At 28.6% G+C, this 12,345-nt stretch overlaps 1 protein-coding gene across 1 annotated transcript in view; it reads left to right on the top strand.

Annotated features, from left to right (window-relative positions):
• Positions 1-6,392: 6,392 nt before the first annotated feature.
• LOC131679094 (uncharacterized) overlaps positions 6,393-12,345 on the top strand; it is a 236,235-nt gene continuing 230,282 nt past the window's right edge. Inside the window, exon 1 of the mRNA XM_058959651.1 lies at positions 6,393-7,091. The gene's annotated coding sequence lies outside the window, so the exon portion shown is untranslated. The remainder of the gene's footprint in view (positions 7,092-12,345) is intronic.

Below are 12,345 nucleotides of genomic sequence, written 5' to 3'. Positions count from 1 at the left end.
AAATTTGAAATTTGAAATTTGAAATTTGAAATTTGAAATTTGAAATTTGAAATTTGAAATTTGAAATTTGAAATTTGAAATTTGAAATTTGAAATTTGAAATTTGAAATTTGAAATTTGAAATTTGAAATTTGAAATTTGAAATTTGAAATTTGAAATTTGAAATTTGAAATTTGAAATTTGAAATTTGAAATTTGAAATTTGAAATTTGAAATTTGAAATTTGAAATTTGAAATTTGAAATTTGAAATTTGAAATTTGAAATTTGAAATTTGAAATTTGAAATTTGAAATTTGAAATTTGAAATTTGAAATTTGAAATTTGAAATTTGAAATTTGAAATTTGAAATTTGAAATTTGAAATTTGAAATTTGAAATTTGAAATTTGAAATTTGAAATTTGAAATTTGAAATTTGAAATTTGAAATTTGAAATTTGAAATTTGAAATTTGAAATTTGAAATTTGAAATTTGAAATTTGAAATTTGAAATTTGAAATTTGAAATTTGAAATTTGAAATTTGAAATTTGAAATTTGAAATTTGAAATTTGAAATTTGAAATTTGAAATTTGAAATTTGAAATTTGAAATTTGAAATTTGAAATTTGAAATTTGAAATTTGAAATTTGAAATTTGAAATTTGAAATTTGAAATTTGAAATTTGAAATTTGAAATTTGAAATTTGAAATTTGAAATTTGAAATTTGAAATTTGAAATTTGAAATTTGAAATTTGAAATTTGAAATTTGAAATTTGAAATTTGAAATTTGAAATTTGAAATTTGAAATTTGAAATTTGAAATTTGAAATTTGAAATTTGAAATTTGAAATTTGAAATTTGAAATTTGAAATTTGAAATTTGAAATTTGAAATTTGAAATTTGAAATTTGAAATTTGAAATTTGAAATTTGAAATTTGAAATTTGAAATTTGAAATTTGAAATTTGAAATTTGAAATTTGAAATTTGAAATTTGAAATTTGAAATTTGAAATTTGAAATTTGAAATTTGAAATTTGAAATTTGAAATTTGAAATTTGAAATTTGAAATTTGAAATTTGAAATTTGAAATTTGAAATTTGAAATTTGAAATTTGAAATTTGAAATTTGAAATTTGAAATTTGAAATTTGAAATTTGAAATTTGAAATTTGAAATTTGAAATTTGAAATTTGAAATTTGAAATTTGAAATTTGAAATTTGAAATTTGAAATTTGAAATTTGAAATTTGAAATTTGAAATTTGAAATTTGAAATTTGAAATTTGAAATTTGAAATTTGAAATTTGAAATTTGAAATTTGAAATTTGAAATTTGAAATTTGAAATTTGAAATTTGAAATTTGAAATTTGAAATTTGAAATTTGAAATTTGAAATTTGAAATTTGAAATTTGAAATTTGAAATTTGAAATTTGAAATTTGAAATTTGAAATTTGAAATTTGAAATTTGAAATTTGAAATTTGAAATTTGAAATTTGAAATTTGAAATTTGAAATTTGAAATTTGAAATTTGAAATTTGAAATTTGAAATTTGAAATTTGAAATTTGAAATTTGAAATTTGAAATTTGAAATTTGAAATTTGAAATTTGAAATTTGAAATTTGAAATTTGAAATTTGAAATTTGAAATTTGAAATTTGAAATTTGAAATTTGAAATTTGAAATTTGAAATTTGAAATTTGAAATTTGAAATTTGAAATTTGAAATTTGAAATTTGAAATTTGAAATTTGAAATTTGAAATTTGAAATTTGAAATTTGAAATTTGAAATTTGAAATTTGAAATTTGAAATTTGAAATTTGAAATTTGAAATTTGAAATTTGAAATTTGAAATTTGAAATTTGAAATTTGAAATTTGAAATTTGAAATTTGAAATTTGAAATTTGAAATTTGAAATTTGAAATTTGAAATTTGAAATTTGAAATTTGAAATTTGAAATTTGAAATTTGAAATTTGAAATTTGAAATTTGAAATTTGAAATTTGAAATTTGAAATTTGAAATTTGAAATTTGAAATTTGAAATTTGAAATTTGAAATTTGAAATTTGAAATTTGAAATTTGAAATTTGAAATTTGAAATTTGAAATTTGAAATTTGAAATTTGAAATTTGAAATTTGAAATTTGAAATTTGAAATTTGAAATTTGAAATTTGAAATTTGAAATTTGAAATTTGAAATTTGAAATTTGAAATTTGAAATTTGAAATTTGAAATTTGAAATTTGAAATTTGAAATTTGAAATTTGAAATTTGAAATTTGAAATTTGAAATTTGAAATTTGAAATTTGAAATTTGAAATTTGAAATTTGAAATTTGAAATTTGAAATTTGAAATTTGAAATTTGAAATTTGAAATTTGAAATTTGAAATTTGAAATTTGAAATTTGAAATTTGAAATTTGAAATTTGAAATTTGAAATTTGAAATTTGAAATTTGAAATTTGAAATTTGAAATTTGAAATTTGAAATTTGAAATTTGAAATTTGAAATTTGAAATTTGAAATTTGAAATTTGAAATTTGAAATTTGAAATTTGAAATTTGAAATTTGAAATTTGAAATTTGAAATTTGAAATTTGAAATTTGAAATTTGAAATTTGAAATTTGAAATTTGAAATTTGAAATTTGAAATTTGAAATTTGAAATTTGAAATTTGAAATTTGAAATTTGAAATTTGAAATTTGAAATTTGAAATTTGAAATTTGAAATTTGAAATTTGAAATTTGAAATTTGAAATTTGAAATTTGAAATTTGAAATTTGAAATTTGAAATTTGAAATTTGAAATTTGAAATTTGAAATTTGAAATTTGAAATTTGAAATTTGAAATTTGAAATTTGAAATTTGAAATTTGAAATTTGAAATTTGAAATTTGAAATTTGAAATTTGAAATTTGAAATTTGAAATTTGAAATTTGAAATTTGAAATTTGAAATTTGAAATTTGAAATTTGAAATTTGAAATTTGAAATTTGAAATTTGAAATTTGAAATTTGAAATTTGAAATTTGAAATTTGAAATTTGAAATTTGAAATTTGAAATTTGAAATTTGAAATTTGAAATTTGAAATTTGAAATTTGAAATTTGAAATTTGAAATTTGAAATTTGAAATTTGAAATTTGAAATTTGAAATTTGAAATTTGAAATTTGAAATTTGAAATTTGAAATTTGAAATTTGAAATTTGAAATTTGAAATTTGAAATTTGAAATTTGAAATTTGAAATTTGAAATTTGAAATTTGAAATTTGAAATTTGAAATTTGAAATTTGAAATTTGAAATTTGAAATTTGAAATTTGAAATTTGAAATTTGAAATTTGAAATTTGAAATTTGAAATTTGAAATTTGAAATTTGAAATTTGAAATTTGAAATTTGAAATTTGAAATTTGAAATTTGAAATTTGAAATTTGAAATTTGAAATTTGAAATTTGAAATTTGAAATTTGAAATTTGAAATTTGAAATTTGAAATTTGAAATTTGAAATTTGAAATTTGAAATTTGAAATTTGAAATTTGAAATTTGAAATTTGAAATTTGAAATTTGAAATTTGAAATTTGAAATTTGAAATTTGAAATTTGAAATTTGAAATTTGAAATTTGAAATTTGAAATTTGAAATTTGAAATTTGAAATTTGAAATTTGAAATTTGAAATTTGAAATTTGAAATTTGAAATTTGAAATTTGAAATTTGAAATTTGAAATTTGAAATTTGAAATTTGAAATTTGAAATTTGAAATTTGAAATTTGAAATTTGAAATTTGAAATTTGAAATTTGAAATTTGAAATTTGAAATTTGAAATTTGAAATTTGAAATTTGAAATTTGAAATTTGAAATTTGAAATTTGAAATTTGAAATTTGAAATTTGAAATTTGAAATTTGAAATTTGAAATTTGAAATTTGAAATTTGAAATTTGAAATTTGAAATTTGAAATTTGAAATTTGAAATTTGAAATTTGAAATTTGAAATTTGAAATTTGAAATTTGAAATTTGAAATTTGAAATTTGAAATTTGAAATTTGAAATTTGAAATTTGAAATTTGAAATTTGAAATTTGAAATTTGAAATTTGAAATTTGAAATTTGAAATTTGAAATTTGAAATTTGAAATTTGAAATTTGAAATTTGAAATTTGAAATTTGAAATTTGAAATTTGAAATTTGAAATTTGAAATTTGAAATTTGAAATTTGAAATTTGAAATTTGAAATTTGAAATTTGAAATTTGAAATTTGAAATTTGAAATTTGAAATTTGAAATTTGAAATTTGAAATTTGAAATTTGAAATTTGAAATTTGAAATTTGAAATTTGAAATTTGAAATTTGAAATTTGAAATTTGAAATTTGAAATTTGAAATTTGAAATTTGAAATTTGAAATTTGAAATTTGAAATTTGAAATTTGAAATTTGAAATTTGAAATTTGAAATTTGAAATTTGAAATTTGAAATTTGAAATTTGAAATTTGAAATTTGAAATTTGAAATTTGAAATTTGAAATTTGAAATTTGAAATTTGAAATTTGAAATTTGAAATTTGAAATTTGAAATTTGAAATTTGAAATTTGAAATTTGAAATTTGAAATTTGAAATTTGAAATTTGAAATTTGAAATTTGAAATTTGAAATTTGAAATTTGAAATTTGAAATTTGAAATTTGAAATTTGAAATTTGAAATTTGAAATTTGAAATTTGAAATTTGAAATTTGAAATTTGAAATTTGAAATTTAAAATTTGAAATTTGAAATATGAAATTTGAAATTTGAAATTTGAAATTTGAAATTTGAAATTTGAAATTTAAAATTTAAAATTTGAAATTTGAAATTTGAAATTTGAACTTTGAAATCGATACATCGATTATCGAAAATCGAAAATAGAAAATCGAAAAGTCCATAGTCCACAGTCCATAGTCCATAGTCCACAGTCCATAGTCCATAGTCCATAGTCCATAGTCCATAGTCTATAGTCTATAGTCCATAGTCCATAGTCCATAGTCCACAGTCCATAGTCCATAGTCCATAGTCCATAGTCCATAGTCCATAGTCCATAGTCCATAGTCCATAGTCCATAGTCCATAGTCCATAGTCCATAGTCCATAGTCCATAGTCCATAGTCCATAGTCCATAGTCCATAGTCCATAGTCCATAGTCCATAGTCCATAGTCCATAGTCCATAGTCCATAGTCCATAGTCCATAGTCCATAGTCCATAGTCCATAGTCCATAGTCCATAGTCCATAGTCCATAGTCCATAGTCCATAGTCCATAGTCCATAGTCCATAGTCCATAGTCCATAGTCCATAGTCCATAGTCCATAGTCCATAGTCCATAGTCCATAGTCCATAGTCCATAGTCCATAGTCCATAGTCCATAGTCCATAGTCCATAGTCCATAGTCCATAGTCCATAGTCCATAGTCCATAGTCCATAGTCCATAGTCCATAGTCCATAGTCCATAGTGCATAGTCCATAGTCCATAGTCCATTGTCCATTGTCCATTGTCCATTGTCCATTGTCCATTGTCCATAGTCCATCGTCCATCGTCCATTGTCCATAGTCCATAGTCCATAGTCGTCCATCGTTCATCGTCCATCGTCCATCGTCCAAAGTCCAAAATCCAAAGTCCAATGTTCAAAGTCCAAAATCCCGAATCCGAAATCCAAAATCCGAAATCATAAATCAGAAACCAAAAATCAGAAATCGAAAATCCAAAATCAAAAATAAAAATGCAAAAATCAAAATTCAAAGATCATAAAGAAAAACTCGAAAACAAAATTCAGAAATCAAAAATTTTGAATGTGGAAAGTCGGAAAACGAAAATCAAAACTCATAAACAAAAATCAAAATTTGAAAATCAAAAATCAAAGATCAAGAAACAAAATTAAAAAACAAAAATACGAAATCAAAAATTGATTATCGATATCGGAAATCGGAAATCTCAAATCGAATACTTTTTTCGTCGAAAACAGCATTCGATGCATGCCACTACATCGGCTATGGTGTGCAGGTGTCTGAAGCATATATCAAAAATGTGAAGATTTTCCTGAGATATCTAAGACACCAAACTGCCAGGATGTGTTCTGTTCACCAAAAGAAGCTCCATGCGCCGTATTTTTGCATTTATTTATTCAAAGCATGAATCCGTGTTCCTGTTGCATACATATGCTATTTCCCCTAATTTTCCAGTCTGCTTGATTGTACTGCGCATGCCCAACCCCAAATTCATCTCTATCGCAGTTCAGTCTCATCTGTTCTTCCCCAGCCGCACGAATGAACTTCATTTACAACAGCCGGTTTCAGAACAACTTTCCAACGTCCCCTCGATATCGTTCTCTGACTCGGAAAATATACTCCCGAAGCGAAAATGGAAAACTTGTTGTTATTCTAAACATGCCCTGCTACCACGGAGAGTCATCATTCTACTTTCGAGGGCGATCCAACCGGTTGAAACCTTTTCCATCCTTTCGAGCGTCAGTCGTTCATCGCGGTTCGAGTCGGACTGTATGCCACGTGCGGTGCGGCAAACAATCGGAAAAGCTGTTCTAGCTAGAATCGGAGTGGCGCGGCATTTAGTAGCTACTTCGTGCTACTGCATGAGGACGCCTCCGGTAGAGAACCTATTTGTTACAAGTGCATCAAAACGGAAGCAAGTGTAAATAACAGCACCGACCGGTGCGGCGGTTGAAGAGAAAGAGTGCACATGATATTTATGAGACCGGGATAAAGTGCACAGCTAGTGATTCCGCCGCACAGCGAAAATACGCTACATAGAAAGAAAAAAAACGGTAGTAGAAAACGTTCGAGCCTTGGGAGGGTGCAGGAGAGAAAAAAAGAGATACGATAGAGGAAATGCATGTTTCTGAAAGCGACATTTATGCTCCATAACGGGCGAGGATAATGATTTAAGTGTTTATGGTGAAGGCTCATTACGTGGTACTTCAGTACTTGGGAAAATCAGACGAGCACGGAGCTGTGAAGTGGAGGGAAAGGTCGCCCAGATGAGATCGGTGTGACAAATGCGGTGAAGTGTGACTGAGTGCTACTGTTACAAATTAGTCATTAGGGGATTATACGGATTTGGATAACGTTTTGTTGGTGTGGGTTTACCCCAGGATATGATACGCCATTCAGGAGGTAAATATTAATACTGTTCCGCTTACCGGGACCTGCGATTAATGAACTTTTGCTGCCATTAGTGGTAATTTATGGATGTTTAAATTTATTGAGGCTAATGTCTGCTTCCGAAAAGTGATCCGGATAATTTAGTTTGCTCTTACGGGCAGTTGTTTTATACTTACTAATGGGTTTTGAAACAAAAAAAATGTAAATTAGATGCAAATTCCAATGGTGAGCTAGCAGGCACAGAGAGAGATACACAGTCGATTATTATTAGTTATTATTTTGGAGTCGATCTTCTGTATACATATAGTGGCAGAAAAAAGCTTACGTGGATTTTGAATTTATCATATTTTATCATCTAATTTCCATTTGGAATTATCTTCAAATAATTAGTATATGTCCACCAGTAGACATTCTAAGTGTAAAATATTACAATGAAGACCCGTTTTTATCAGACCCTTGGTTTATTTTAGACTGACAAAAAATCGGGCTAGTTTTTTTTCCTTTCTTTTTGATAATTTGAACCTGCTCAAATATTCTTCTTTAGTCCCTAAACATAGTCTCAAAACCCTTCCTGATTATTTAGTATAAAATTCTATGAACGGGGTCTACCATTATAAAATAAAAAAAAACTTTTTTTTATTTTTGTATATTTTGGTTCTAAGAAATGATTACCGTAAAATGGGGTATCTTTGATCACCGGGGTAAGTTTGATCAAATGAGACTTTTTTCAGTAACGTACGATAAGATGAATCCCTCTAACAAAATCATAAAAACAAAAAACAAACCATATTCCAAACATGTTCAGCATCTATCGGCAACTATAATTTCGTCATTTAATTTGCCGTTTTCACGACTTTATTTTTCTAACTGTTTTCCATTGAGTTCATGTCATCATCGTTATTATCTGTTGATGTTGGGGCGCTGGATGCTGCATTTGAAGTTGCCATTGTGGTCTGAACAGTCACAAATTTTGCCACCGCTTGTGTTACAGAAGATGTTATTGAATACTGTATTTTGGATTGGGTTTCCGTAGATGAGTGGGAAATCGGTTCTGATGCTTTCTTTTCAGTCTCTTCCGGTTTACAAGGTTTTACTTGATGAGCTATATGATTACAGTACTTGCACGCAGGAATTTGCTCTTCATGGGCGCATAACGTGGTTTGTTTAACCTTAGTTCCGTAATAGCCCATTCGACCCCCATCCTCATTACAAGAACACCGTTGGAAATACATTGTTAGTCCAATTATTAAGTGTAACGGATACTACTTCTTCGAATTGCGATACGTATTTTGCAATTGGTTCACTGGGGGATACGCGGTGATAGATCATGTTATCTGACCTCGGTATTGTTATTTTCCATATACACGTCGCCTTTTTATTAGCATTATTCGAAAAAAAAATGGAGACATAACATACAGGACGCTAAGAGCTCAGATTATCGTTAAACCTTCTGAAAATGTAGTACTACTATGAGGTTGAGTTCAGGCATCATTGTTTTATTAAAGTTCCTATTCCAACTCAAACGTACGCATTTTGCCTTGACTCTTCATCGGAACCAGGGTCGCCGAGAGGGGGGGGGAGTGTTTCCCCCGGGCCCGGAGTTCTGAAGAGGGCCCGGATTTTTAACAGAAACTAAAATTTTGACAAATACTTTTTCGACAAAATTTTTTTTTTGAGAATGCAATTAAAAATTCAATATCTTGTATATGAGGTAACTAGGATAGCGAAAATTCTAAATACTGCAAATTTGATATCAACTATGTTTATACCAACCTAATTCTCGCATCGAAACAACATTAGACTCGAGAGGGCATAGCGGAATTTGTACATTGAATGTCATGTACGCAGCTCACCTAGGTCGAATCCCCACCCCGCACACAGGAATAGAATTTTTTTATAGGAAAATTCCTAACCTGAATAAAGAAGCGAATGACCTTAAGGTTAAAATTTCTGTAATGGAAAAAAATATGATCATACTTGTAAGGGTTAAACAATTAAATGGTTTGATTAGAAGTCATGAGGTTGTCTTCAAATTTCGCCAATATGAAATCGATTTTTTTGATTTATTGAATTTCCAATCTTCGAAAGCGCTGGATTAGTATCGAAAGTAATTATTGAAAGAAAAAAAACCCTGCTTAGGGTTGCCACATCGGTTTTTGGAGGCGAATTCCGTGTCTTCGTTCAGGTAAATCCAAATTTGCCCGGAAGAATCCATTGGATTATTTTGCATTTTTGCGTTTCCCTTTTCTTTACCAGGAACCGTCCAGCACCCAGGCCTCATAAACATCATCCTCGTGTTGCAGGCCCTAATTGTTAAGGTGGGTCACTCTTGGCGTTGACAAATATTATTTTAAAAGTGCATTTGGGTTTACTTATCCCATTGAACCTTCGCTTCAATGGATCAATGTTCCTCACAAAGATTCTCGAAAGAAACTGAAGTGTGATTTCACACCTCGTGTTTGTTTACTGAGGAGCAGAGCAAAGCTCGCTCGGATTATCCTTCACAGCGAGAGTGGCTGGTACTTTTAGATTCTTTCTGAATATCCGAGGAAGCGAAGTACTACACCCAACTAAATTAACAATGTATTTTTCCTCTTAGTGCTACGAGCTACATAAAAAATAAAACAGTGGATATTTATTTGTTTTTAAGCGTTTTATACAATAAAAAGCAATGGAAGCGCTCCAAAATTCTGTCGAGTGATCACTTTAATTCGAAATTCTAATTGATTTCAACGCATACCCATGTGTCTCTTGAAGTCTATCCCCTGTTTAGTAAAACTTTGCTGGTCAAAGTGCCACTAGAGGCGGTAACCCTACCTCTATTTGAGAGCTCAATTGGTCAAATCGAAAACTCGTGATATACCAAAAAAAATCGAAATAAATCTAAAAATTTAAATTTAAAATTTAATATATTTGGTTTGCCGTGCATTGTTGCAAAATCCATAAAAAATCATATTCAGATACGAGATAATACCTAAACATTTTTGTCAAGGGGTCGTACGCAAATGACGTAGATTTTTTCAGCGATTTTCGACTACCAATTGGAAAAAAATAAATACGTTTTACAATTCTTTCAAATACGGCCTTTGTCAACATTATCATTATAACAGCAAATTGCGTACAAAACAAGCCCCTTTCATGACGAGTATACTGCCGTGATACGCATAACAGTCCCACCTGCATAGGAAACCCATAGCAAATAGGACTGTTATGCGGATCACGGCAGTATAGTGTTAATAGTTGTGTTTTGAATTTTATATGTCATGGAGCATGAAGAATTTGAACTCAAATTCAAATTGAACATGATACAACTCTTAAGCATCTTTTAAATCTGTTCAAACAATCCCTTGTACATTAATGAAATCAATTAATTTCAATTGAACTGATCAGTTTTTCAGAAATCGTTAATATTTTTGTCCTATTATATATTTAAAAAATCGGAGATTTTTTCTGTTAACTATTTAATTTTAACTATTTTCCTAAAAAAGTACGATAAAAGTCAGCTCTATCTTTCTAGGCAATTTTGTTCTTCTTCGAGACATCAGAATATCGGTCCATGAAATAGCCTGCAGATATGCAATTTACACAAAATTTCGAGCGTTATCTCTCGTTGCGATACACATATTTTGCTGATCATAGTTACCCCAAAAATAACGAATGGAAATTTGCAGCAAAGTAATTTTATTTTTATAGTAAAACGTAATAAAATTACCAACAATCTGAACATTTTCAATCTATGGGTACCAGTACTTGTTTTAAAAATGCAAACCGTTACATCTATTTGAACTAAAGATAGTTATTCGAAAAACTTTTGAAAAAGTGATCAATGTTCCCCCATTTTACGGTAACTCGAATTTGACTTGGTTCGTTTGATAGAACCCATCAAATATATTTTCATATGAGGCTGACAAAATCGGAGGCAGATAAAGTCGGCAGTAGGGATGTTTGATTATGATTCGATTATTCGATTAATGGCTACGCTAATCGAATAATTTTTAATCGATTAGCAACTGATAGACAATCGACCAATTCGATTAATTTGCGTCGATTATTGTCACGATTAGAGCCATAAAAATTAAAACGAATGTTTTCTTTTAAATTACCGTAATTGGATATAGCTGAATGCGCTAGCTCGACGGATTTTCATTCCCGGGTTCGATTTTTTTTTTTCAAATTTTATAATTTCGGGCTCGGGTCGAGTTCGGGTTTTGCAATTTTCAAGCTCTCGGGTTTGGTTGGGTTCGGGTTCGACCCCAAATTAGTTACCAGGATGCTAGAACGTACAACTTATTTTGGAATTTAAATATGTCTTTTGGTCACAGATTGTTGAAAAAAAAAAATATTTTTGCGTAAAATGGCCTATGCACTATAATACAAATGGAAATATTTTGTCTCAGATTCTTGCACAAAAAGCTTGTCTGAATTGATAATATTGTACGACAATCAAAAAGAAATTTTTAAGCATGGCAGAATTAAAGAACACGTTTGGGACTTTTGTACAGAATAGAATTTTCAGCTCCAGTATTTTAACGCGTAACTGAAAATAGCTAACTAGAATGAGGTCACATGTGCTTTCAAGCCTCTTAAGGCTCAAGTTACCTTTTTGAGCATGTGTTAGAATTGAATGCTTGGTAGTATGCATAGCAAAAATTGTGTTCAGCTTCGCCACTGGATTATGTGTTTAAACCCTTTCAAAACCCTAAAAGAAGAATATCAGTCGATTAATTAGATCATCACGAATCAAATCATGCAAAATAGCTGGTGGAAAAACCAGCGGTTTAGCTGAATGGTGCTTTTGAAAAAGTGGCTGTGGTTTTTTCATTGCGCAGTTGTGTTGCGGACCCCAGCACGGTGTGGGGTACGCAACACAAAAAATCACAGCCACTTTTTCAAAAGCACCATTTAGCTATGCCAATAGTTTTTCCAGCAGCTATTTTGTATGATTTCAATCGTGGTGATCTAATAAATCGACTGATATTCTTGTTTGAACAGCATCAGCAGCAGCCGGCCGGCCAACATACACGCCACACCCACCCACTGTAAGTGTTGGGGAATAAAAGTGTACAATTGAAAAAAGAGTTATTTTACGTTTCTTCTCGGTCCCTTAATCAGCATCTTTATTGAAGAGCCGACCCTGAGAGCAAGTGTGCTACTCACGATCGAGCTAGCGGCCCGAAAAAGAAGGCTGTTGGAAAGCCCAGCCTCGCTAGATCCCCGTGGCTTGACCAGCGATCGAGGTCTTTGCACGGTTAACCCTTCTGGACTG

The sequence above is a fragment of the Topomyia yanbarensis genome, chromosome 2 (genome assembly GCF_030247195.1).
Source record: "Topomyia yanbarensis strain Yona2022 chromosome 2, ASM3024719v1, whole genome shotgun sequence".
Lineage (NCBI taxonomy): Eukaryota > Metazoa > Arthropoda > Insecta > Diptera > Culicidae > Topomyia > Topomyia yanbarensis.
The sequence above is the reverse complement of the archived record's forward strand: the minus strand, read 5'-3'. Positions and strand labels throughout refer to the sequence as shown.